Source organism: Chrysochloris asiatica, unplaced genomic scaffold (assembly GCF_000296735.1).
Source record: "Chrysochloris asiatica unplaced genomic scaffold, ChrAsi1.0 scaffold00221, whole genome shotgun sequence".
Taxonomy (NCBI): Eukaryota; Metazoa; Chordata; class Mammalia; order Afrosoricida; family Chrysochloridae; genus Chrysochloris; species Chrysochloris asiatica.
In genome coordinates, this window is record NW_006408739.1 from 1,776,499 (window position 1) to 1,804,239 (window position 27,741).

At 36.5% G+C, this 27,741-nt stretch overlaps 1 protein-coding gene across 1 annotated transcript in view; it reads right to left on the reverse strand.

Annotated features, from left to right (window-relative positions):
* Positions 1-27,741, reverse strand: part of LOC102813504 (gephyrin-like) — a 750,251-nt gene that overhangs the window by 562,533 nt on the left and 159,977 nt on the right. Inside the window, exon 2 of the mRNA XM_006873064.1 lies at positions 11,178-11,235. The gene's annotated coding sequence lies outside the window, so the exon portion shown is untranslated. The remainder of the gene's footprint in view (positions 1-11,177; positions 11,236-27,741) is intronic.

Here is a 27,741-nt window from a genome sequence, read left to right on the forward strand (position 1 = left end):
GCTACTTTTTTGAGGTTTGCTGCTATTGCTGGTGTGAGATGATATCTCTTTGTTGTTTTGATTTGCATTTCTCTAATGGCTAGTGATCATGAACATTTCTTCATATGTTTGTTGGCTCCCTGGATCTCCTCCTTGCTCAAGTGTCTGTGCATGTCCTGTGCCCATTTTTCAATTGGGTTATTTGTCTTTTTCTTATAGAGTTGTTGTAGTTTCCTATATACTTTAGAAATGAGTCCCTTGTCTGATGTGTCACTGCAAAAGATTTTTTACCATTCTGTGGGTTCCCTTTTTACTCTTCTGGTGAAATCTTTTGATAAACATAAGTTTTCAATTTTTAGTATGTCCCACTCATCTATTTTGTCTACTTTTGTTTGTGTAGTTTTCAAAATGTTTGGTAGTCTGTGTATTCTGAATTAGGATCCTCACATTTGTCCCGAGTTTTTCATTGATGGCCTTCATAATTCTGGGATTCACATTTAGGTCTTTAATCCATGTTGAGTTGGGTTGGTTTTTGCATAAGGTGTGAGGTGAAGGTCTTGGTTCAGTCTTTTGCATATCACTTTCCAGTTCTGCCAGCACCATCTGTTGAAGAGATTATCACCTCCCCATGCGATATATTTAGGTGTTTTGTCAAAAATCAGTTAGCTGTATGTAGATGGGTTAATTTCTGGATTCTCGATTCTGTTCCATTGATCTATGTAGCTTTCACTGTACCACTACGAAGTGCCATGCTTTTTTTCAAAATGTCAACCTCTGTCCATAATCTGACTATTTTAAGTAATTTTCCAGTATTTTCAAATACTTTTGATTTATTGCTTTGTTTAATCTAATATTTATAGTTCTTTGTGAAAGTTTGGTCTAATATGTACTATTGAACTATACTGGAATGCAACTTCCACTCAAACCATTTAAATTGCCTATTGTTTTTCTTACCAATAAAATTTAATATTGCTTCTATACTAATGTGACAGCCATTCTATTCACTGCTATATAATTGTTGTTGTTAAGTGCTGAGTCAGTTCCAACCCATAGTGACCCTGTATAGGTTTTCTGAGGAGCAGCTGGTGAACTTGAACCGCAAACCCTGTGGGTCAAACTTACTTTGCCAACCAGTGCATTAACCCACAGTGCCACACAGTGTTAGAGGATTGTTGTTGCTGTTAGGTGCCATCAAGTTGGTACTGACTTATAGCGATCTTATGCACAGCAGTACAAAACACTACCTGATCCTGGGCCAACCTCACTACTGTTGCCACGCTTGAGTCCACAGATACTGCCACTTGGCCAATCCATCTCATTTGGGGTCTTCCTCTTTTTCTCTGACCCTCCACCTTACCAACCAGTGACTGGTTCCTTCTGACAATATGTCCGAAGTATGAGAGATGTAGTTTGGCCATACTGGCCTCCAAGGAGCACTCTGGCTGCACTTCTTTCAAAACGGATGTATTGGTTCTTTTGGCAGCCCATGGCACTTTCAATATTCTCCTCCAACACCATAACTCAAAAGCATCAATTCTTTTACGTTCTTCCTTATTCACTGTCCAGCTTTTGCATGCATATGAGGTTATTGAAAATACCATGGATTGGGTCAGGCATACCCCAGTCCTCAAACTGATATCTTTGCTCTTCAATGCTTTAAAAAGGTTTTGTGCAGCAGATATGCCTAGTGCAATACGTCATTTGATTTCTTTACTGTTGCTTCCATGTTATAGGCAATATGAAAAAAAAAAAAAAATCAGTCACTATGTAAAACAGATTTGATTAGATGCATTTCCTGTTATACAACTATACACTAGGTTCTAGAAATAACTATTGGTAAAAACTAAAATTTTTATATTTTAATCTGACACTTATTTTTTCACCTTTTATTTTCTAACCAAAATTAGAAATAGTTTTAATGATCTTTAGATTCTAAAAATATATGCTTATTAAAATTAGAAACAAAACAGAATTCAATCAACATAAAAATCTATGAAGAAAATTAGTTTTAAATTACCAAAATTTTATCATAGATATCTCATTTTAAACTTTTGGTAATTTTTTTCAGACAAGTATTAACATACGAGACTATTTTTGAATTATCAAAATTTACAGTACTCTTCTTAAATTGCTTTATTACTTCATATCAACTGATTGGTTTGGCACTGTTGGATACGCACTGGACTGCTAATCAGAAGCTTGACAGCTCAAACCCACCAGCTACTCCTTGGAAACCCTATACAGGGTTGCTATGAGTCAGAACTGAGTCAATGGTACTTAATAACAATATAATATTTTATGTATTTTATTTAAAAATATATGGTAGATATTAGCCAGCTTTTACTTTTTCACATCTATAAAAAAGTTTACCTTTATCTATAAGACAGTGGAATAAAAGAAGAGGTAATGGAACAGGAAAGATTTGGTGACAAAGACAGTTTTGGATTCATAGGCAAATGTGAGTCACTGTTAGGAAGATTACAGCAATGGAGAACATTAGAAAAGCATTTATTATGATGCTGGGTACATAAAACACACTGAAAATATAAGTGCACGTGCACATTATAAAACTATTAAGGAGGCAAAGATACATATTTTTTATCAGTTTCTAGCCTTTGGTCTCAGGATATATCCTCATATTGAAATTATATAGTCTCTTGGGAAAAGAATTTCTAACCATTTCCTTGTCTGAAAAGTCAATGATATATCTCTGACAAAATTTCATATATGATGTGACTTTGCCTTTGAGCATTTTGTTCTAGGCTGAATATAGCTAGACAAATAATTGGACATGAGTAGCATACATTACATAATAATTTATTCTACTTAAAAATCTCACCAGAAGATATTTGGAAACAGTTTTGTTTAGTTCCCTGATATTTAACCCTCTGTAGAATATAAAAGATTTAATTTTCAACTACCTTTAATAGCAATAACTATCACTTTGGTTTAGTTTTTCATTTGAATACCTGGTTCAAAAAATACCTAAAAGTGTCACAATATACTTTATATGTCTATTAGTAAAGAATAGCAAAGGAAGTTCATTTTAGTAAAATTAAAGAAAATATAGTAATCTAACGGAATTCTAGCCAAGATTTCTGTCTAAAGATATTATGCAATAATTAGTAAGGGAAACAATAGAACATCTATCTATATATAGACAGCAAAAATACCAGAAAGACAGGTAGAATTAAACTATCTTTTCAAAGAGAGCCAAGAGTTGTTCCCTTTACCAGATCAGAATGTTCCAATGTTGAGAGAAAAATTGCCTACTCCAAGTTATACAAAGGATATTGCATATACTTGAAAGTCATTATATTCCTTCTGTCATTCCTCTGGGATGCTGTTACTCTGAGGATAAGAAAACTCAGAAAGGGACTCACAATGAAGTGAATAGTACCAGGGTGGGGGATGGGAAGAAACAAACTATTTGGTTGAGGGAGTAAATTAACCTCCAGTTTTATTGTTGTTGTTGTTGTCAGGTGCCATTGAGTCGGTACCAACTCATAGCGACTTTATGCACAGCAAAACAAAACACTGCCAGATCCTGGGTCAACCACACTATTGTTGCCATGCTTGAGCCCACTGATGCTGCCACTTTGCCAGTCCATCTGGCTGGGTATCTTTCTCTTTTTCTATGACACTCTAACTTACCAAACATGATTATGAGAGATGACGTTTGGCCATCTTGGCCTCCATGGAGCACTCTGGCTGGACTTCTTCCAACACAGATCTGTTGGTTCTTTTGGCAGTCCATGGCACTTTCAATATTCTCCTCCAACACCACAACTCAAGTGCAACAATTCTTTTTATGGTCATCCTTATTCACTGTCCAGCTTTTGCACTCATATGAAGTTACTGAAAACAACATTGTTTCGGTCAGGCGCACCTAAGTCTCCAAGCTGACATCTTTGCTGTTCAGCACTTTAAAATGGTCTTGTGCAACAGATTTGCCCAATGCAATACATCGTTTGATCTCTCAACTGCTGCTTCCATGAGTGCTGATAGTTGATCCAAAAAGAATGAAGTCCTTGACAACTTCAAACCAGTTTTATAATCTTATGTAAAATCTCTAAAGACCCCAACACTCATTATTTATCCCAAATATTCTGTTTCTTTGGAATTCCTTAGCTTATGGCCCGGCATATCCTTCATGAATTTCTCTACATTAAAACTCTGAACACTAGTATTTATTTATTTCTATTTCTCACTTCTCAAGTCCACTTGGAACATACCATTTAGTTGTCATTGACTATATAATTGTACCATATATTATGCTAAATAAATTTAGCATTATTATGCAAAATATACAAATTTCATCTACTTATTGTTGTTGTTGTTAGGTGCCACCAAGTCGGTACTGACACATAGCGACCCTATGCACAACAGAACGAAACACTGACATCTTTGCTTTTCAACACTTTAAAAAGGTATAGTGAAGCATATTTGCCTAATGCAACATGTTGTTTGATTTCTTGACTACTCCTTCCACAAGTTCCAAGAAGAATTAAGTCCTTGACAACTTCAAACTTTTCTCTATTGATAAGAATGTTTATTGGTCCAGTGGTAAGAATTATTGTTTTGTGTTTTTTCTTTTTCATCTAGTTAGTAACATAAAATTGGTGTTATGCTAATTACAAATACTTAACCCTCTCAGGAACATAAAATAGGTATTATCCTGGTGTGGTTCTGTAGGATAAGAAGTGGATTGTCAACTACACAAGGTTGGTGGTTTAAATACAGCAGTCACTCCTCAAAAGCTCTCTACAGGGTCATTATGAGTAGGAACCAACTCCATGGTACTTAACAACAAAGAATCTGAAATTTTAGGAAAATTCAGATTCATTAAAATAAAAAGAAGGTGACAATTCTATTAAGGGCAGAGCCTTATTATTAACCATTATGATGCACTTCCTGCACTTTTATTCCTGCAGCACTGACAGTCTTGTCTTTATCCAGGCTAATATATTAATATCAAGCTTTCTGTTTCTATGCCTCCTTCAAATCTATTTTGATAAGAATAATAAATGTACTGAAATAAATCTAAAAATGTATCTCTTGGCTTCAAAATCTTTAGAAAGTTCTCCTCTAAGACTCACAGCTAATTTAATTTACAATGTTATTGCAGCCTAAGTTTGCAGCCTTAACTCCAAACTTGTGCTTCTTAAAAACATTGTCCTAATTCAGGTTTTAACCATCTTATACGCATGTGAAAGCTGGACAATGAAAAAGAAGAAGAAGAATTGATATATTCAAATTGTGGTGTTGAATGTATAGTACACAGTCAGATGAACAAACAAATCTGTGTTGCACAAGGCACAGCCAGAATGCTTCTTAGAAGTGAGGCTGTCTTTATCTTACTTACTTTGAACACATCAGGAAACAACAATCTCTAGAAAAGATAATTCCATCTTCACTGGAACTGGAAGTCATCTTAGTAAGAATCTTTGAAACTTGAAAGCTGATTGTAAACATCATCCAGAGCAATTAATACAAATGCCAACAGAAATAAAATGAAAAATGATGCTTTCTCTACAATGGAAAAAAACCACACAACTTTATCATGTAAAAGAAAATTATTATAAAAGTAGTATAATTCTGGTGGCTGTTGTTATTAGGTGTCATCAAGTCAATTTCAACTCCTAGTCATTCTATCTGCAACAGAATGAAACACTTCCCAGTCCTACACTATCTTCACAATTGTTGCTGTATTTGAGTCCATTGCTTTGTCCACTGTGTCAATCTGCCCCCTTGACTGTCTTCCTCTTTTTCACTGAGACTCCACTTTACCAAACATGATTTCTTTCTCCAGGAACTGGTCTCTCCAGATAGTATGTTCAAAGAACATGAGATGACGTCTTACTATCCCTCATTTCTATGGAGCATTCTGGCTATATTGCTTCTAAGATAGATTTGTTGGTTCTTCTGGTAGTTTGTTCTTTAGGCATTATTTAATATTCTTCTCCAACACCATAATTCAAAGGCATGAATTCTTCTACAATCTTCCTTATTCATCGTCCAGCTTTTACATGCATATGAGGGAATTAATAGGTTGGGTCATATGTACTTCAGTCTTCAAAGCAACATCTTTGATTTTTCAACACTGCTGAAGGATAATGTGCTAGATCAAGGTCAGTTTGAACCACAAGGCCCATGGATGAAACCCACCAGTTGCTTCTTGGAAACCCTATGGCTTAGCAAGATTCAACAGCACTTAACAACAAAACAAAAAGAACTTTTGCAGGTTTGTCCAATGCAGTACGTCATTTGATTTCTTGACTGTTGCTTCCATGGTCATTGACTGTGGATCCAAGTAAAATAAAATCCTTGACAACTTCAATTTTTTCTCCATTTATCAAGATGTTGCTTATTGCTTCAGTTATAAGGATTTTTTTTTTTTTTATGTTAAGGTGTAATCCATACTAAAGGTTGTATTCTTTGAAGGAAGTCAGTAAGTGCTTCACAAGAAAGCCATCTTCTGTTTCAACATGGTTGTGTCATCTGCACATTGCAGGTTGTTCATGAGTCTTCCTTCAATCTGGATGCCACAGTCTTCCTTATATAGTCCAGTTTCTCATATTATTTGCTCAGCACACAGATTGAATAAGTATGGTGAAGTGGTGCAACCCTGAAACATACACTTCCTGATTTTAAACCAGGTATTCTCTTGTTTTGTCTGAATGGCTATTTCTTGGTTTATGTACAGGTTCTGCACACACAATTAAGTGTTATGGAATTCCCATTCTTCAAAGTGTTTTCCACAATTTTTTATGACCTTCAGAGCTGGATGCCTTTGAACAATCAATAAAACACAGGCAAACACATTCAAGAGTTCTGGTCAGCTGCTATCAGATAAGTACTGGACTGCAAACCACAAGATTGACAGTTCAAACCCACCAGTTGATATTCAGAAACACTATATAGGATTGCTATGAGTTGAAACGTATATGCTGGCACTAACAACAACATAATGAAATGTATAAATACCTGGAGTTAGAAAACCAAAAGGGAAGAACACGTTCAGCATTACTCAAGCTGAAAGAACTGAGGAAAAACTTCAAGGCTTGATTTGAAATAGTGAAGGATTCTTTTGGCACAATATTGAATGATGAAGAAAACATCAAAAGAAGATGTAAGGAATACATACAGTCACTGTACCAAAATGAAATGGTTGATGTTCAACCATTTTAAGAGGTAGCATATGAACAAGAAGGAAGAAGCCCAAAGTGGACTGCAGGCATTGGCAAAAAATAGTGCTCTGGGAATTGATGAAATACAAATTAAAATATTTCAACAAACTCAGACAGCACTGGAGGCACTCACTCATGTATACCAAGAAATTGGGTAGACAGATAACCTGGCCAACTGACTGTAAGAGATCCATATTTGTGCCCAGTCCAAAGAGAGGTGACCCAACGGAATGCAGAAATCATAGGACACTATTATCAATATCACATGCAAATCAAATTTTACTAAAGACAATTCAAAAACAGCTGCAACAGTACATGGATACAGAACTGCCAGAGGTTCACACGGGATATTGAAGAGAACATCAAATGAAGGATATCATTCCTGACATCCAACGGATCATGAACAAAAAAGCAAATACCAGAAAGAGGTCTACTTGAGTTTTACTATGCAAAGATTTTTGACTGTATGGAACATGACAAGCTATGGACAACATTGTGGAGAACAAGTACTCTGGCACAGTTTGCTGTTTATATAACAGTACATAGAACAAGAGTCAGCTGTTCGAACAGAACAAGGGGACACCAAATGGTTTGAAATCAGGAACAGTGTGTGTCAGAGTTGTATTCTTTTACCATACTTATTCAATTTATATGCTGAGCAAAAAATTTAAAAAGCTGGATTATATGAAGAAAAACACGGCATTATAACTGGAGGAAGCCTCATTAACAACCTACAATATGCAAATTATACAACTTTGTTTGCTGAAAATGAAGAGGACTTAAAACATTTACTGATGATGATCAAAGACCACAGCATTTGGTATAGGCTGCACCTCAATGTAAAGAAAACTAAAATCCTCACCAATGGACCAATAAATAGTATCATGATAAATGGATAAAAGAATGAAGTTGTTGGTTTGGATCCACCATCAATACTCAAGGAAGTAGCCATCAAGAAAACAAACAACACATTAAGCAAATACACACAAGACCTCTTTAAAGTGTTCAAGAACAAAGATGTCAGTTTGAGGACTGAAGTGCATCTAAACAAAGCCATGGTATTTTCAATAGCCTCATATACATGTGAAAGTTGGGCAATGAATAAGGAAGACCTTAGAGTTGATGCATTTGAGTTATGGTGTTGGGGAACAATATTAAAGGTATCATGGAATGCTAGAAGAACAAATAAATTTGTGTTGGAAATACAACTAGAATCCTCCTTGGAATCCACAATGGTGAGACTTTGTCCCTCATAATTTGGACATAATATTAAGAGGGACCAGTACTTGGAGAAGGGCAACGTATTTGGTAAAGTGGAGGGTCAATAAAAAAGAGTAAGACCCCCAATGCAATGGATTCACACAGTGGTAGCAGAAATGGGCTCAAGCTTATCAATGATTGTGCAGGACCGTTTTGTTCTGTTGTGTATAAGGTCACTATCAGTTGGAATTGACTCTAAGGCACCTAACAACAAACATCTTTTGGTATTCTTTGCTTTCAGCCAAGATCCAAGGGAACAAATACATCAAAGGAACAAAAATTCAGGAATAGACAAATTCATGCTTATACATGTGTGTCTTATACTCGTGGTGTTGTAGGATAAGCACCAGCATGCTTATGCAAAGTTGGTGGTTGAAATGAACCAGTCACTGTTTGGAAACACTATTCAGGGTTGCTTGAGTCAGAACTGACTTGATGACACTTAACAACTTGATCTGATGTGATAATATTTCATATTTATATTTTACAGGTACATCTATCTCTGTGTGTTGTTGCTGTTAAAGGCCGTTAAGTCAGTTTTGAATCATAGCGACCCTATATAGGATTTCCAAGGAGCAACTGTTATCTTTGAACTGCCAACCTTGTGTTTCGCAGTCCAGTACTGATCCTACAGTGCCACACCAAAAGTTCCTATTTCTGTATATCTCTGCATAGAACTCCAATTTTATGAGTTTTCCTCTTGGAAACACTTTGCTTATTACCTATTTTTAATTATCAGGTGGCCTTTCTATGTATTTCCACAGAATATTTGGTATCACTTAAACACAATGTTTTGCAATTTTATTATAAGACAGAGTAAGACAGACAGATATAAACTTTATATCCTTTGTATAATTGATGACTAGTTATTCATACATATATTTATTGTTTAAAATTGAATTATATAATTGAATTATAGACTCTTATAATTAATCTTATAATTGAATTACTATATAATTCAAATGGAGCTCTGGTAATGTAGTGGTTACGAATCGGGCTGAGAACCTTAAGGTCAGCAGTTCGAAACTACCAGCTGTTCCACGGGAGAAAGATTAGGTTTTCTGCTCCCGTAAAGATTTATAGCCTTGGAAACCCTGTAAAGGGTCGCTATGAGTTGGAACTGACTCCACGGCACATAACAATAACAACAACAACAATAATTCAAATTAATTTTGAGTCATTATAAAATGAATTTCAATAAGTTATAAACTTATGCTAATCTGACCAACTACACTTGATTATATTTTGTTGTTGTTGTTAAGGTCCATTGAGTAGGTTCCGACTCATAGTGACCTGTCTGTATAAGGTTTCAAAGGAGCACCTGGTGGGTCGGAGCTGCCAACTTTGTGGTTCCCGGTCCAGTGATGACTCTACAGCTACACATTTTAGGCAAATAATTAATGGACCTCAAACAAGTAATTTCAGAAATGTCTCCTTTATTTATTTCCATTTCTTCATCTGAAAATTGATTAAGGCAGAGTTTCCTTCCAATCAAGATATTTTATGAGTTTATATAAAGTCAAAAGGTTTCTTCATACGCTTTTTATAAATTCTGATCTTAGAATATAATTATAGTATTACCCCTTGAGGGAGTCCTGGTGTGGCACTGTGGGCTAATGCGTCGAACTGCAAAGTTGTTTGAACTGCAAGGTTAGTGGTTCAAGCTCACCAGCTGCTCCTTGGAAACCCTATACAGGGTCGCTATGGGTCAGAATCGACTCCACCACACTTAACAACAATTACTCCTTGATGTTAACTATACATTAAAATACTTAACATACTATAACAAATAGTATATCATGTATTAAAAAGCAGTGCACTTAACTGATATAAAAACAATGCAAATAAATTAAAGAACTAATATTTACTGAGATTTGAATTCATTAAACTTGAAATTTGAAAGGTTAAATTAAATCAAAGTTAATAATTTCTGCATACCTCTACAGGTCAATTTAAAAGTATTGTTTATCCTTGATAATTGCTATCCAACTATTAAATTTTACTTATGGAAAAAAAAGTAAATTCAATTCTCATCAGATTGTAAACTGTTTTAGACAATGGTAGCATGTTATTAATATTGCATGTTGTTGTTGTTGTTATTAAGTGCCATCAATTCCAACCCATAGCGACCCTGTATAGGGTTTCCAAAGAGCAGCTGATGAGCTTGAACCACCAACCTTGCAGTTCAAACGATTTTGCAGTCTGATGCATTAGCCCACAGCGCCACACCAGGACTTCATAAATATAAAATTAATATTCCATAGGATATACGAAAACGTTAGACACAGAAAAATGGAGTAATGTATCAACCTATTCAAAATGTAATGTTCTCAAAATGTCAATTTCTTATTCACTATATTGTAAATTTTTAATTTAAATTTATATGTTGTGTTTCAAATGAACCAGGAAATACTTACCAAAAGGTGGACATCATTTATAACTATTGAAGGTTTAAAGGGAAAGAAAATTATAATCTATTATGTACACTAAAGCTTATCCACAGTGCTCTCTTCACAAACAGATTTTCAATCACAACGGGAAAGGTTCTGCTTTTGATTCTCTATTTTTTTTTAGAAATACACTGCTAATGGTAGATAAATCTGACAGTGACTATATGATTCATTTTTAAAATTTCAATGAGTCTAAATGGGTATTAAATGATGTCTGAACATATCTGAAGAGTCAATTGTACAACAAAACACCTCCACCCCATAAGCCTTTGCAGAGGTGAAAAATGCCATACTATACCTTGATTTCTTCTATTTCATCTGGTACTATCTTGTATGCCGATATAGTCCCACCCAACCTGAAATCAGGAGAAGAAAATAGTCTCAAAACCAGCAATAGTGCATTAAAAAATATGGAAGTTTCTGCCATTAGCTTAAGACTGCCATTAAAAATGCAATAACCATGGAAGTAAAACAAAAATTTTGTGATTATTTTTTTCCTCACATTAGTTGTTGTAGTTATGTGCCGTGGAGTCGGTTCCGACTCATAGCTACCCTGTAGAGGGTTTCGGAGGCTGTAAATCTTTTTACAGGAGCAGAAAACCTCATCTTTCTCCTGCAGAACAGCTGGTAGTTTCGAACTGTTGACCCTGAGGACAGCAGCCCGATTCGTAACCACTACGCTACCACAGAGTTCCTTTCACATTAGTTAAGAAGAGGCAAATAATGAAAAACTACTGAAAGAATGTTCATTAATTTAGATTTCTAGCCATAATGAAATTATCTAGCCAAGCTATGAGTCGGAACCAACTCGATGGCACTTAACAACAAATACAACAATTTTAATGATGCTAAAATTGTAACTTTATCTGCTGGGTTCTGTCACAACTAACATGCACCAGGAACCAGTAGCAGCCATAGTGTCTTCTTCTTTAGAAAAATAATTTAAACAGGGAACCAGAGAGATATGTGCATCCAGGTCTATCCAAGGGAAAGAGATGACAGTCTAGGCTTAGAAATAATCCCCTAAATTTGGGGGTTACAAATAAATTGATTCTTAAGATCTGTTCTTTGCCTTGTGACAGTGATGTCACTACAAGTCATACTCACCTGTTTTTAAAAGCAGCTAAGATTTATATAGCACTTTCCTTGTGCAAAGTATGCCAAATATATTATTTAATTCTTACAACTCCTCCTTTCATTATATAAATGGGGAAATTGGTTCCATAATTTTTCCCAAGTAAAGGACTTAGTGAGTAAATCAATGAAGATCCATATATGTACAAATACATAAAAGTTTATGAAAACTTAGTATAGACTAAAAAGAATACATTGATTACATTTAAAAATAACATTCTGAATATATGGAGATAAATTATTAAAACTGGAATCTTAGCATGACAACTGTAGGATAAGCCATGGACTGCTAACTGCAAGGTAGGCAGTTCAAACCCACCAGCCACCTTTAGAATATCTATACAGAGCTGCTATGAGTCAGAACTGACTGGACAGCCCTTAACAACATTATTAAAATGAATTTTATAGCTTTTTTTTACATTGTAAGAATGTGGCTACTAGAAAACTTGGTATATTACACACATGTTTGCAATTGTGACTCCCATGATATTTTTATTAGACTCAGAAAACCCAAATGTATCCACCTGCCTTTGTTCTAATTTAGTGCTTACAAAGGAACCTTCTAGATACTTTATTTGAAGATGTTTATCTGTGAATTATTAACTACACAAAGGCCATCAATTGTGCAGATCAGAACAAGCTATGGACAACATTGCGAAGTATGAGTATTCCTAAACACTTAATTATGCTCATGAGGAATCTGTAAATAGACCAAGAGGCAGAACATGGGAACACTGAATGGTTTAAAATTAAGAAAGGTGTGCAACAGGATTGTATTCTTTCACCATGCTTGTTCAAATTGTATACGGAGCAAATAATCCTTGAAGCTGGGTTATATGAAGAAAAATGTGGCACCAGGATTGGAGGAAGGCTCATTAACAACCTATGATATGAAGATGATACAACCTTCCTTGCTGAAAGTGAAGAGGACTTAAAATATTTACTGACGAAGATTAAAGACCATAGTCTTCTATATGGATTGCATCTCAACGTAAAGAAAACAAAAGTCCTCACCACTGGGTTGTTTATAACATTCTTATCAATGGAGAAAAAATTGGAATTGTCAAAGACTTCATTTTTCTTGGATCAACAATCAACACGCATGGAAGCAGCAGTCAAGAAATCAAACGATGCACTGCATTAGGCAAATCTGCTGTACAAGACCTTTTCAAAGCATTGAAGAGCAAAGGTGTCAGCTTGAGGACTAAGGTATGCTTGACCTAACCCATGGTATTTTTTAATAACCTCATATGCATGTGAACGTTGGACAGTGAATCAGGATGATCATAAAAGAATTGATGCATTTGAGTTATAGTGTTGGAGAATACTGAAAGTACCATGGGTTGCCAAAAGAACTAACAGATTTGTGTTGGAAGAGGTACAGCCAAAGTGCTCCTTGGAGGCCAGAATGGCCAAACTTTATCTATCATATTTCATATATATTGTCAGGAGAGACTAGTCACTGGAGAAGGATATCATGTTTGGTAACGTGGAGGGTCAGAGAAAAAGAGGAAAACCCTCAGCAAATGGATTGTCAAAGTGGCAACATCAATGGACTCAAGAGTGGCAACAATTGTGTGGTTAGCCCAGGACTGGGCAGTGTTTCATTCTGTTGTGAACGGGGTCGCTATGAGTCGGTACCAACTTAATGGAACCAACAACACTACCAACAACACTACCACCAAAATAACAGAAAGAAAGCATCATAAGTCGGACACTTATATATTATGAATATTTAAAAATATACATTGCCCCATAACCAATGACATAATTAAAACATTTTTAATTAAAATATTTTGATTCAACTTCTTTGATACTTATTAACATTTATTCTTGCTAATGAAATCACAAAGTATATATGAAGTATGAATCTAGGAAAATTGGAACTTGTCAGAAATGAAATGGAATGCATAAATATCCATCGCCTAGGCATTAGTGAGCTAAAATGGACTTGTATTGGCCATTGAGAATTTAACAATCACATGGTTTACTGCATAGGGTCTGAAAAAATGAAGAGGAATGGCATTGCATTCATCATCAAAAGAAGCATTTCAAGATTTATCCTTTAGTACAATACTGTCTGTGATAGGATAATATCCATATGATTACAAGGAAGACCAGTTAATACAACTATTATTCAAATTTACACACCAACCATTAAAACCAATGACGATGAAACTGAAAAAGTCTACCAAATTCATTAGTCTGAAATTGATGAAACATGCAATCAAGATGTACAGATAATTATCAGCAATTGGAATGCAAAGATTGTAAACAAAAAGGAAGGAACAGATTTTGAAAAATATGGTCTTGGTGACAGAAATGATGGTGAAGATCACATGATAGAATTTTGCAAGATTTCTTCATTACAAATACCATTTAAAAACAATACAAAAGACTTTTTTTTTTTTTTTAGGGGAACAAACTTTAGAATGATGGGTTTTGGCTCTCCCTGACAGCAGCTAAATTATAGACAGTGGCTATTCCCAGGAGGCCAAAGGAGAACAGAGACCCGACATTTTGTTGTCCTGTCCCAGTTACGGGAATCATTATATGAGGATGCAGAGAGGAAATCTAAAAATCAAATCTGTGTCCTTTATTCCACCTACTAGGCAAATCCAAGAGCCACATACTGAACCCTAATCTCAACAGGTTGCTGGAAAGAAGGTTCTCTGGGCCCGGGCAACACAACCTCCTTGACTCTGCCTTCCTGGAAGATGGTGGGGTAAGAGAGAGAAGCTGAGCTCTAAGGCAGAACCCCCCAGCACCGAAGGGGAATGGAGAGTTGAGGAAGTAGGACTACAATGCAGGGGGCTTGTGAAGGACCTGGAAGGGGTGAGGTTTGAAAGCCCTTTCCAGCCAGTCCTACACGTCCACACTGCACACAGAGGTGAAGCTGCTATTGCTATATTCTTCTAGCGATCCCTTTCCTTTTTCCTGGGTGGCTAAAGTTGTGACCAAGATTGGGGATTAGAGGCTGCTGACCATCTGGGGGCAGGAATCATTTGTCAGAAGGCTATAGAAGTCACTGTCTGGGATCCCATCTTCATGGAGATAAGTTCTTTGGGGTTTTATGAATATGAGACAGAGAGAAGTAGAGCAGTTGCCAGCCCAAAGATAGAGGATGGGAGCTAGGTGTTAATAGGGCCAGACAAGTGTTTAGTGGAATCCTGGGTAGGAGCTGAGATGCCTCTGGGCTCAGTCCCCACCAGAGATGGAGGAACTGGGTTAGAGGCAACTTGCCTAGAAGACAAAACTAAGGCACCAAGTGAAAAAGACACGAAGATCACACGATACAATTTTGCAAGACTTCTTCACTACAAATACCATTTAAAAATAATACAAAAGACAATTATGCACATGGACCTCAACAAATGGAATTGTTGCACAGAAGTCAAATTGACTACAACTCTGGAATGAGACAGTGGAAAAGCTCCATTATTATCACTTACAACAAGAATACCATTTGCTCAAATGCAAGTTCAACCTGAAGCTGAAGAAAATTAAAACAAGCCCATGAGAGCCAAGATATGACTTTGAACATATCCCACCCGAATTTAGAGATCATATAAAAAACAGATTTGATGAATTAGACACTAATAACCAAAGACAATACAGTTGCGGGATGGTATCAAGAACATCATACATGAAGAAGCAAAAGGGCATTAAGAAGACAAGAAAGAAGGAAAGCACTAAAATGGAAGTCAGAATAGAATTTGAAACTTGCTTTCCAGTGTAGATATGCTAAAATGAAAGAAATGAGGCAGTAAAAGAGCTGAACAGATAATTTCAAAGGGCAGCTCAAAAAGACAAAGTCATCAGACAATATCATTAATATCACATAAAGTTGTTGTAAAATTAAATAAGGTATATTAATAACAAGGAAAGAGCACTATTCCTAGCACATAAAGAACACAAGAATATTAACAGTTTTGGTTAAAAATGAATGTCATTAACTAGTAGAATCTGAATTCTGCACTTTTAGAAGATTTATGTGCACACTGGAAACAGATAAATACTTCCTCTACTGTGACTTAATAGAGTCTCACTCATATCTGTAGTATAACATATGTCCCATTATTTAAATTATTTATGAAAGATTCCTACAACCTCCATTAGATTGTTGTTGTTGAGTGACTTTGAGTCTGTTTTGACTCATGGTGACCCTGCATAATTTTCAAGGAGCTGTTGGTGGGTTTGAACTGCTGCCCTTGTTGCTAGCAATACAGTGCTTATCCTATGATGACACACCAGGACCTCCACATTAGATTATGAAGATGGCAAACTGTATTTTAGTTACTTTTTAAAATCTACAGCACTTTGGTGGTGCTATAGTGGGTTAAGTACTGGTTGGCAGTTCAAACCTGCTAGCTGTTCCATGGGAGAAAGATAAGGCTTTTTGCTGTTGCAAAGATTTAGTCTTGGAAACCCTATACAGGATCCCTATGTGTCAGAATCAATAATGTTTGGTGAATGAAACTAGAAAGGCAAGACAGAATTTTCATCAAGGTCCTTAGTAGACTCATTGTCAAGAAGAATCAATGTCTCTATTTTAATAACTTTTAACTTTTTTCATAAATTTTTGGCAAACATTATCCAATTTGTTTTATAAAATAATTCTTAGATATATTAAGTTGGGCAGTGTTCCATGTTCAAAGAAGTCACCTTGACTGAAGAAGCAAACATGATTTAGTAATTTCTGTAAGAATCCAAATTATCAATTCATACATAAACCTTAATGAATGCATCCTGCTTAAAATAGAGTTTAAAAAAAAAAAAATAGCTGTGTACTTGGCTTGGTTTGTGTCATTTGTTAACAGTATCAGATGCCACTTTTAAATAACATTAAGTAACATTAATCTTAATTTTAGCCAGGAAGATCATATTGTCTAAACCACATCAAAAATTTCAATCCTATTAGAACCTTCTATCACATATAAACTAAGACTTTTAGTCTCACTTAACATACTGCTGTTGTTAAATGCCATCAAATTTGTTCCGACTCATAGCAACCCTGTATAGGGTTTCTATTCTTAGAAAACCCACCAGCTGCTAAACCATAGGTCAGTTTGAACTGCCGAGCTTGAGGTTCAAATTGACTCTTCAATCCAGTTCTTACCATAAAAGCTCTACACCAAGACTCCAAATATAGATTTATTTAATTCATTGCATTATATACATATAGTATACATATGAAGCAGCAATGAGCTCAAGTGTAACAATTGTGCAGATGGCACAGGACTAGGCAGTGCTTCATTCTGTTGTACACAGGGTCCCTATGAGTCAGAAATGACTCAAGATCATCAAATAACAAAAACAATAATACATTATATATAGAATTATTTTTAGTGCTCTCTGTGTTAAGGACTTGGATTAGCCAATTAAGTCCTAGGTTCCCAGATCTAACTAAAATTCTAGTCTAAAAACGTTATAAGACATTATATCTCCTGATAATATGCTTCATCACTTGTTGCTGTTGTTAAGTGCCATCGAGTCGGTTCCAACCCATAGTGACCCTGTACAGGGGTTTCCGAGGGTGTAAATCTTTACGGGAGTAGAAAGCCTTATCTTTCTCCCGCGGAGCAGCTGGTAGTTTCGAACCGCTGACCTTAAGGATCGCAGCCTGATTCGTAACCACTAAGCTACCAGAGCTTCATCACTAGCTGATTTCAAAACATGCAATATTAGGCAAAACAAATGGAACAATGATCAAATCATGAAACTAGGACTCTCTTTATTCAATTATACTTCTTTAAGGATTTATTTAAATACTTCAACAATTATTTCTTTCTTTCCTCCAATTTATGAAAGGTTTAATAAATGTGATAAAATTACCAGGTACCTTAAATAAATGATATCTTTATTTTAAAGTAGAGTTAGTTTTCTAGAGCTTTTATTTTTCTCCCGTAAGGAACAGAAATTTATTTTCTCAAAATTCAGAAGGCTAGAAGTTCGAATTCAATGAATTGACTTTTAAAAGCAATTTTACATTTACAGAAAATACGTGCACAAAACAGAGCTACCTCCCTCCCTTCCACCCAGCACATTGGCATCTCTCTCACTTTAAAAAATCTCATTGAAACCCTTCCCTAAAAAGGAAATCGGTAAACAATGTTCCAATTAAACCATAATAAGTCAAATATAAAATGCTAATCTATGCATCCATCTTTCAAAATATGGTTTCTTGGAAAAGAAGTCTATAAACTCTGGTCTTTAAAATTTATTCTTTTGGGGGAAGCTAAGAATTCAAAGATTTTAATGTCACATTTTTAGTTATATTCAGAGAAAAGACATGTTTTAGAGGAAACGTGCAGCATCTGAGCAGAGCTGGAAACACAACTATACAAAAGTTGATTTAATAGTTGAAATTTTTGTATATTCTAAGTATAGTTTTATATTGTTTCCAAATGTAGCTACAATTTCTCAATGTGCTCCCTAAAGAGGAAAAAAGGGACTGGAAAGTTTCTATGTGTTAACAACACAAAGGAAGGACCTCGGGTTTGCTCTACTTGAACAGTAACATAACTATGAAAGTCACATATTAAATCAAACAGACAGGAATGAAAGTTAGGCTAAAGGGAAGTTATGTTCAATGATGTCGAAAGTTCTCACTTGGCTATCACACAATTGATTGAACAGCTCATTAAACAATGTAAGTGAAATACAAGTCTTTTTAAAAGAAAAAAAAATGAAGGTACAAAAATGCTAAATAAATTCAAATTATAAAAATATCCAATCGAAGAAATATCTTTAGAATTGAAAAGTAATTTGAGCTTAGTGAATAAGGTAAGTTATATGAATTATTGCTAACCACATCACACCAATACTTTGGCACAAATGGATAACTTTACTTTTCTTTCTTACTGCATTAAAATTTTATTCTTTATGGGCATTTTGAGGAAATATTCAACATGGAATGATTAAGGAAATTAGTCAATATTAAACCCTTATACATATAATATTACTATTATACAAGGGATCAACATATAAAGATTCTCTAGTGTTCTGGTAGTGTAGTGGTTACGAATCGGGCTGAGAACGGCAAGGTCAGTAGCTTGAAACTACCAGTCGCACTGCGGGAGAAAGGTGAGGCTTTCAGCTCCCATAAAGATTTACAGCCTCAGAAAACCTATTCAGGGTTGCTACGGGTCGGGACTGACTCGACGGCACTTAACAACAACAACAATAGGGCGCAATAGCAATAAATAAAACAATCGATTTATGTTTGATGGCATTTAGAACTCTGACATCAGTAATTTCTCATTTCTAATTAAATAACTTAGGAAAGATACTATCAGTGGAATGGTCCGAATCAGAATTCCTAAGATTTGTTGAAAGCAAGTGTATTGCTGGCAGTGATTTGTTTCTAATGTCTAATATTTCTGGCACTCAATTAGACCCATGCTATCAGCCTTCAGCATGTACAATGTACACACGTGAACTTATCATTTGTCATCTATTTTTTGACAAGTTTATCTTGAAACAAGTCTGGTCCTATCACACTTTTCCAGAGCAGGAGTAGCTCCTCTCTTTATAGGGCAAGTCAGCCTGCATTGTTGCAGTCTTCCCTGGGGAGATTAAAGTACTCAAACTATTAACCCAAATGGCACAGAGGAAGTAAACGGGCTGGATGAAACAGAGCAATGGAGGAAGTAAAGAGATAGAGGAGGGACAGAAAAAAAATAAGTGGTGATTACACAGAAATTACATTGTTGCTGTTCTTGTTAAGTGCTGTAGAATTAGTTCCCGCTTACAGTTACCCTGTATTGGGTTTCTGAGGAGTAACTGGTGGGTTTGAAATACCTATGTTGAGGTTAGCAGTCCAGTGCTTGTCCTACACTGCCATACCAGAACTCCAGCTATTACAAAGACATATTATTAATTTTTCTAATATAGCCAGATACTAAATTACATCTAAAGAGAAATGCATACATATTTGACCAATGGGGTAAACCGTATCATCTGAATAACTGTTAACATATCAAAGGGATGCTTTTAATGACAACATTTATTCGAAAGTATAGTAGTGGTGGTTGTGTGCCGTGGTGGAGTCGGTTCTGACTCATAGAACCCTGCATAGCGTTTCTGAGGCTGTAAATCTTTACAGGAGAGGAAAACCTCATCTTCCACGGAACAGTTGGTAGGTTCGAACTGCTGACCTTGAGGCTGGCAGCCTGACTTATAACCACTACTCTAGCAGAGGTCCTTATTTGAAAGTATAGGTTTTAGTTTTTTATTTTACTTTTTTTTAGTTCTACACTGGGTTGTTGTTGTTGGTAAGTGCCGTCAAATTGGTTCCAACTCATAGCAACCTTGTACAGGGTTTGTACAAGGTTGCATGAACCACTGACCTTGCAGTTCAAATCGACTTTGTGATTCAAACTGATCTTGTAGTGCAGCGCATTAACCCACAGCACTATATCAGGACTTCCTACACTGGGTATTTAATACTTAAAATTTTTTAAAAAAAGAATTACAGGTTACAGAAAAAAGGAAACAACAGGGAATAGCTAAATAATATTTCTATGGAGTCCTTGTGTGACACTGTTGGATAAACACTGGACTGATGACTGAAAAGTCGGTGGTTCAAACACACCAGCTGCTCCTTGGAAATCCTATACAGGGCTGGTATGAGTCAGAACAACTTGATGACCCTTAATAGATAAAAGTTGTGAGTGCCATCGAGTTGGTTCTGACCACAGTGATCCTGTATAGGGTTTACGAAGAGTGACTGGAGGGTTCGAATCACCCACCTTTCAGTCAGCAGTCTAATGCTTATCCAACAGTACCACACCAGGACTCCATACAATAGTTAAAGCCTTTTAAAGAAGAATATGGAATTGGTAAGGTCACTAGGTGGAGCAAACAATTTTCATTAAGAAGCCCTGGTGGTATAGTGGGTTACATGTAAGGCTACTAATCACAAGGTTAGGATTTCGAATCCACCAGCTGCTTTAAAGGAAAGAGACGAGATTTTCTGCTCCATAAAGATTTACAGGCTCAGAAACCCTATACAGGGCTGCTGGGAGTCGGGGTCAACTCCATCGCCATGGATTGGGTTTACTCACCTAAAACAGTCCTGGTGGTACAGTGGGTTAAACACATAGAACTGTTAATTGCAAGGTTGGTATTTCAAACCCAACCATTGCTCCTCCGGAGAAAGATGATGCTGTCTGCTCCCATACAGATTTACAGTCTCAGAAACCCAGAGGAACAGCCTTACTTTGTCCTACATGGTCACTATGAGTCAGAATTGGAACTGATTCAATGGCAGTAGGCATCCAGAAAAATACAGTGCTTAAGGCATATCAGGAGTCCTGGTGTGGCATGCTGGGTTAATGCACTAGACTGCAAGGTTGGTTTCAACTGCAAGGTTGGCAGTTCAAGCTGGTCAGTCACTCCTTGGAAACCCTATACAGGGTCACTATGAGCTGGAACCAACTCCACAGCACTTCACAACAACAGCAGCAGCAACAATGTATACCTATGAGTTTGGCTATTAATCAAATATTAAAATCTTTGAAATTTTCTGGCATGAAGATGTTATGCCTTGAATCTCTATGACTTCCTCTTGTGCTATAGCTCTCTTTTTCTTCTGCCCTATCTTCTGCTTTTAAGGACTCATGTGATTACTCTGAGTCCACCTAGACTGTCCAGGATGGTGTCTCTATTTTAAAGTTATTTATAAAGTTCCTTCTGCAATGCAATCTAAATTTATTCATGGGAGCAACATTTGGATTGATGGTCACACGGACAAAATTTGGATTCCCACAAATCTAAGAGTAACAGGAAGAAACCTTAGTAGTCAGATGGAGTATGATTTGTCCTGAAGTGGTAGAAGTTGGAATAAAAAAAAAAAGAAAAACAGAGAACCCATGATATATTCTGGAGGCAAAATTAATAGGAATTTGTTATAAACAATATATTTGGAATTAGAATGAAGGTGATTATTTTTAGGTGTCATCAAGTCACTTCTGACTCATAGTGACCCTATGTACAATAGAATGAAAAAGTCTGATCCTGCACCACCATCACATTGTTGTAATGTTGCTGTCACTGTGTCAATCCATCTCTCGCTGAGGGTTTTCCTTTTCTTTGCTCACCCTCCGCTTTACGACACATGATTTCTTTCACCAGGGACAGATGCTTACTGACAACATATCCAAAGCACAAAAGACTAAGTTTCACCAGCCTTGCTTCTAAGGAGCATTCTGGTTGTACTTCTTCCAAGACAGATTTGTTTGTTCTTCTGTCAGTCCATGGCACTTTCAATATTTTTCACCAACATAATGATTTTATACAAACCAGAGTTAGTTTGTTGTTGTTGTTAAGTGCCATCACGTCGATTCCTACTCATAGCAACATTATACACAACAGAATGAACCACTACCTGTTCCGGCATCCTCTTTACAATTGTTGTTACCTTTGACACCATTGCTGTTGCCACTGTGCCAATCCATCTCACTAGGGGTCTCTTTTTTGTCAGTCCTCCACTTTACCAAGTATGATGTCCTTCTAAGGGACTGCTCTCTCCTGATAACATGTCTGAAGTATGAGTGCCCAGGCTTCTAAGGAACATTCTGGATCTACTTCCAAAACAGATTTGCTTGTTCTTCTTATGGTCCATGATAGTTTTAATATTCTTCCCCAACAGCATAATTCAAATGCATCAACTATTCTACAACCTTCCTTATTCAATGTCCAACTTTCACATGTATATGAGGCAATTGAATATTCATGGCTTGGATCAGTGCACCTTAGTCCTCAAACTGGTATCTTTGGTCTTGAACACTTTAAAGAAGTTTTGTACAGTAAATGTGCCTAATATGATACCTTATTTGATTCCGTGACTGTTGCTTCCATGAGTGATTATTGTTAATCCAAGCAAAATGAAATCTTTGACAACCTCAATCTTCTCTCCCTGTATTATGATGCTATTTATTGGTCCAGTTCTGAGGATTTTAGTTTTCTTTACATTGAGGTGAAAACCATACTGAAAGCTTTGATGTTCATTGGTAAGCATTTTTTAAATCCTTTTCACTTTCAGCAAGTAAAGTTGTATCATCTGCATATCGCAGGTTGTTAATGAGTCTTCCTCCAATCTTGTCCCTATGTTCTGCTTCATATAATTCAGCTTCCTGAATTATTTGCTCAGCAAGCAGATTGAATATGAAGAAAGGATACAGCCCTAGTGCCTACCTTTTATGATTTTCAACCATTCACTAACCACTTTTTCTGCTCTAAGAATTAAGAGCTTTGGAATACCAGTGTTTCACAATGTTATCCATAGTTTGGTATGATCTACATAATTGAAAGCATCTGCATGATCAATAAAGCACAAGTAAAGATCTTTCTGGTATTTTCTGTTTTCAGTCAAGATCTATCTAACGTCAGCATGAAAATCCCCAGTTCCACAACCTTCTGTTAATCCGGCGTGAATTTTTGGAAGTTCTCTGCCGATGTATTGTTGCAACCACTTTTAATTATCCTCAGCAAAATTTCACTTGCATGTCATATTAATGATATTGTTTGATGTTTTCACATTCCATTCAGTCACCTCTCTTTGTAATTAATAAGCACAAATACAGATCTCTTCCAGTCGTTTGGCCAGGTAGCTATTGTCCAAATTTTTCCAGTGCTCCATCAATTTGTTGAAAGATTTCAGCTTATATTCCATCAATTTTTGGAACCTTGTGTTTTGCCAATGCCTTCTGTGCAGCATGGATTTCTTCTGTTAGTATCAACAGTTCTTGATCATATGCTACCTCCTGAAATAGTTGACACTGACCACTTCTTTTTGATACTGTGACTCTCTGTATTCCTTTCATCTCCTTTTGATGCTTTCTGCATAGCTTCTGATAATTGTTACTCATCTCAAGGTCATCATAGCTTTGTAATCCTATATTCATGATAATTATTAAAATAACCAAATATTCAAATGTATGCACCAACCACTAATGCCAACTATGAAGAAACTGAAGATTATTATCAACTCCTGGTGTCTGAAATTGATTAAGCATGCAATCAAGTTGCACTGATAACTACTGGTGATTGGAATTCCAAAGTTAGAAACAAACAAACAAACAAAAAGAAAGATCAGTAGTTGAAAAATATGACCCTGGTAATATAAACAAGATATGAAATTACATGATAAAATTTTACAATGCTAACAATTCATTCATTACTAGTACCTTTCTCAAAAATATGAATGGCAACTATGCATTACGATCTTTCCAGATGGAATACACAGAAATCAGAGTACATTATGGAAAGAGTCAATGGACAAGATCAATATCATCAGTCAGAACAAGGTTTGGGTTGGGGGTCGACTGTAGAAAAGACAGTCAATTGCTCATATGCTAGTTAATGCTGAAGCTGAAGCAAAATAAAACCATTCCACCACAAGAATCAAAGCATGAATGCAGTGCAGCGAATTATTTCATACGACTCTTCTACCCATAGTAAAGTAGTATTCTGATGGATCTGGGTAACAGAAGGTGGGAGAAGTTAGGATGATATAATTCAGTTGTGAATGATTGTTAACAGAGCTAACTGTAATTGTAAAAAGCTGTAACTCCAACATGGGTATTAAATGAACCATCTTAAAAGCAGGAAGGGGAACCTCACTACCAACATAGAAGAGCCAGAAATGGAATGTATTCTTTGGACCCTGAGACATTAAACTTCTAGAACCCAAGGACAGAATGTTCTGGCAGCAGAAGAGCAGCAGCAGCAGAACCAAGAGCCAGAACAGAAGACAGAATAGTGGGATTCCCAGTCCACAGAGCCAGTAATGTTGAGTGACTGAGAAGGAAGTTTGCTTGCAGTGTGGGGTGCTTTGAGGCACTTAATTGGGGGAGCTAGGCTTTCTGACGCATGGAGCTAGAGCAGAATGCCTTCCAGCTGAGGTTTCTTGTGGAGTGGTATGTCCAGTTAGCATTTATCAGCAGCCTTAAAAGAATTTTGTTACATTGCTGGAACTGGGCAAAGGCCAGACCAGGGGGCTGTGGGACAGAGAGAGGCCTGTCTGTGAGCACAGCAGAGTAGAGGCTGTCCTGACTGGAAGAACTGTGCCCTGGATGTTTCTGACATTGAATTATAATCTGTTAACTTCCCTCATACACCCCGTAACCATAAGTATGGTGTGTGAGTTCTGTGTGACTGTTGCAGTAAATTATCAAACCTAGCTGAGTAGAATACTGGGGGAGGGATGGTTAGTGACATTTTTCAGCATATCCGAATTGAATTTAGAGACATTTCAAGAATAGATGACATGTTGAATGACTGAAGACCAGGTGAGTTGTGGGGTAAAAATCAAGGATATCATACATGAAGATAGCAAAAGGTTCTTACTGAAAATTCAGGAGAGAAAGAAAAGATCAAATAGATATCAGAAGAGAGAGTCTGAAACTTCTTTTGAATGCAGAGTAGCCAAACCAAAGGAAGAAATGATGAAGTAGCAGAGATGAACAGAAAATTTCAAAGGGTAGCACAAGAAGACAAAGTATAAAGAAATGTGTAGAGACCTAGAATTAGAAAACTAAAATGGGAGAGCAAGCTCAGCATTTCTCAAGGTGACAGAATTGAAAAAAATAAACTCAAGCCTCAAGTTGCAATATTGATTTCTGTGGGCAAAATGCTAAACAACATAGGAAACATCAAAAAAATATGGAAGTAATAAAAAGATACACTGTTCCAAAAAGAACTGTTTGACATTCAACCATTTCAGGAGGTAAGCATATGATCAAGTACTGATGATGATATTGAAGGAAGAAGTCTAAGATGCACTAAAGGCATTAGTGAAAAACAAGGCTCTAGGAACTGACAGCATATCAACTGAGATGTTTTCAGCAAGTAGATACTATGCTGGAAGTGCTCAGTATGATAGGAAATTAGGAAGACAGCTGATTAACTGATTAGAAGAAATGCGTATTTGTGCCTATTCTAAAAGGTGATCCAACAAAGAGCAGGAATTGTCAAACAATATCACTGATACCACATTCGAGTCAAACTTTGCTTAAGATAATTTTTACAGGGTTGTAGCAGTACTTTGACAAGGAACTGCCTGAAACTCAAGTTGGATTCAGAATAAGATGTGAAATGAAGGCTATCATTGTTGATGTCAGGTGGATCTTGACTAAAAGCAGCAGAGAACACCAGAAAGATATTTACCAGTGTATTATTACTGACTACACAAAGGCATTTGACTGTGTAAATCCATAACAAATTATGGATAACACTGTGAAGAATACAATCCAGAACAGTTAATTTGTGCTTATGAGGAGCCTGTAACCAGACCAAGAGGCATTCATACGAATAGAATAAGGGGATACTAGGTGGTTTTAAAGCAGTAAAGGGATGTCCCAGGGTTGTGTCTTTCGCCATTCTTGTTGGGTCTGTATGATGTTGTTGTTAAGTGCTATGAAATTGGTTCCAACTCATCGGGACCCTGTATAGGGTTTCTGAGGAGTGACTGGTGAATTCGAACTGCCATCCTTACATTTCAAACCAACCTGTGGTCAAGTGCTTACCCTACAGCATCGCTGAACAAATAATACAAGAAGCTGAATTATATGAAGAAGAACATGGCATCAGGATTGGTGGATGACTCATTAACCTGTGATATGCAGATGACACACTGGTGGATGACTCATTAACCTGCGATATGCAGATGACACAACCTTGCTTACAGAAATCAAAGAAGACTTGAATCACTTACTGATGAAGATCAAAGACGAAGATCAAAGACAACAGCCTTCAGGATGGATTACACCTCAACCTAAAAATCCTCACTACTATACCAATAAACAGCATCCTAATAAATAGAAAAAATATTAAAGTTGCCAAGGATTTAATTTTACTTGGACCTACAATCAATGTTCATGGAAGCAGCAGTAAAGAAACTGTATCATGTATTGCATGGGGCAAATCTGCTGCAAAAATCCTCATTAAAGTATTAAAGAGTCAAGATGCCACTTTGAGGACTAAGTGGACCTGATCCAAGCCATGGGATTTTCAATCACCCCTTATGCATGTGAAAGCCCCACAATGAATCAGGAAGACAGAAGAATCAATCCCTTTGAATTATGGTCTTTGCAAAGAATATTAATATGCTATATGCAGTGCCTGGGAAAAAGATGAGGCTTTCTGCTCCCGTAAAGATTTACAGCCTTGGAAACCTTGTACAGGGTCGCTATGAGTCGGAACTAACTCCACGGCACACAATAACAACAACATATGCAGTGTCAAAAGAAGGAATAAATCTGTCTTAGAAGAAGCACAGTCAGAATGATCCTTAGAAGTGAGGACAATAAGATTTATCTCTTGGAGATGTTATCAGTAGGGGCCAGTCTTTGGAAAAGGATATCATGATTGGTAATGAACAGAGACAGCAAAAAAGAAGACCCTCAATGAGCTGTATTGACACAGTAGCTGCAATAACAGACTTAAGCATTATAAAGGACTGTGAAATGGCAAAGGACTGGGTAGTGTTTCATTCTGCTGTACATAGGGTTACTATGAGCAGAATTGACTCAATGGTACCTAACAACTAACAACCCTTTCTTTTGCTTTAAATAACAATGTTGTTTTGTTGTTGTCAGGTGTCATCAAGTTGGAACCAACTCATAGCGACCCCATGCACAGTAGAATGAAACAATGTCCCATCCTGGGCCAACCTCACTACCGCTGCCACACTTGACGCCATCAATGATGCCACCTGGCTGATC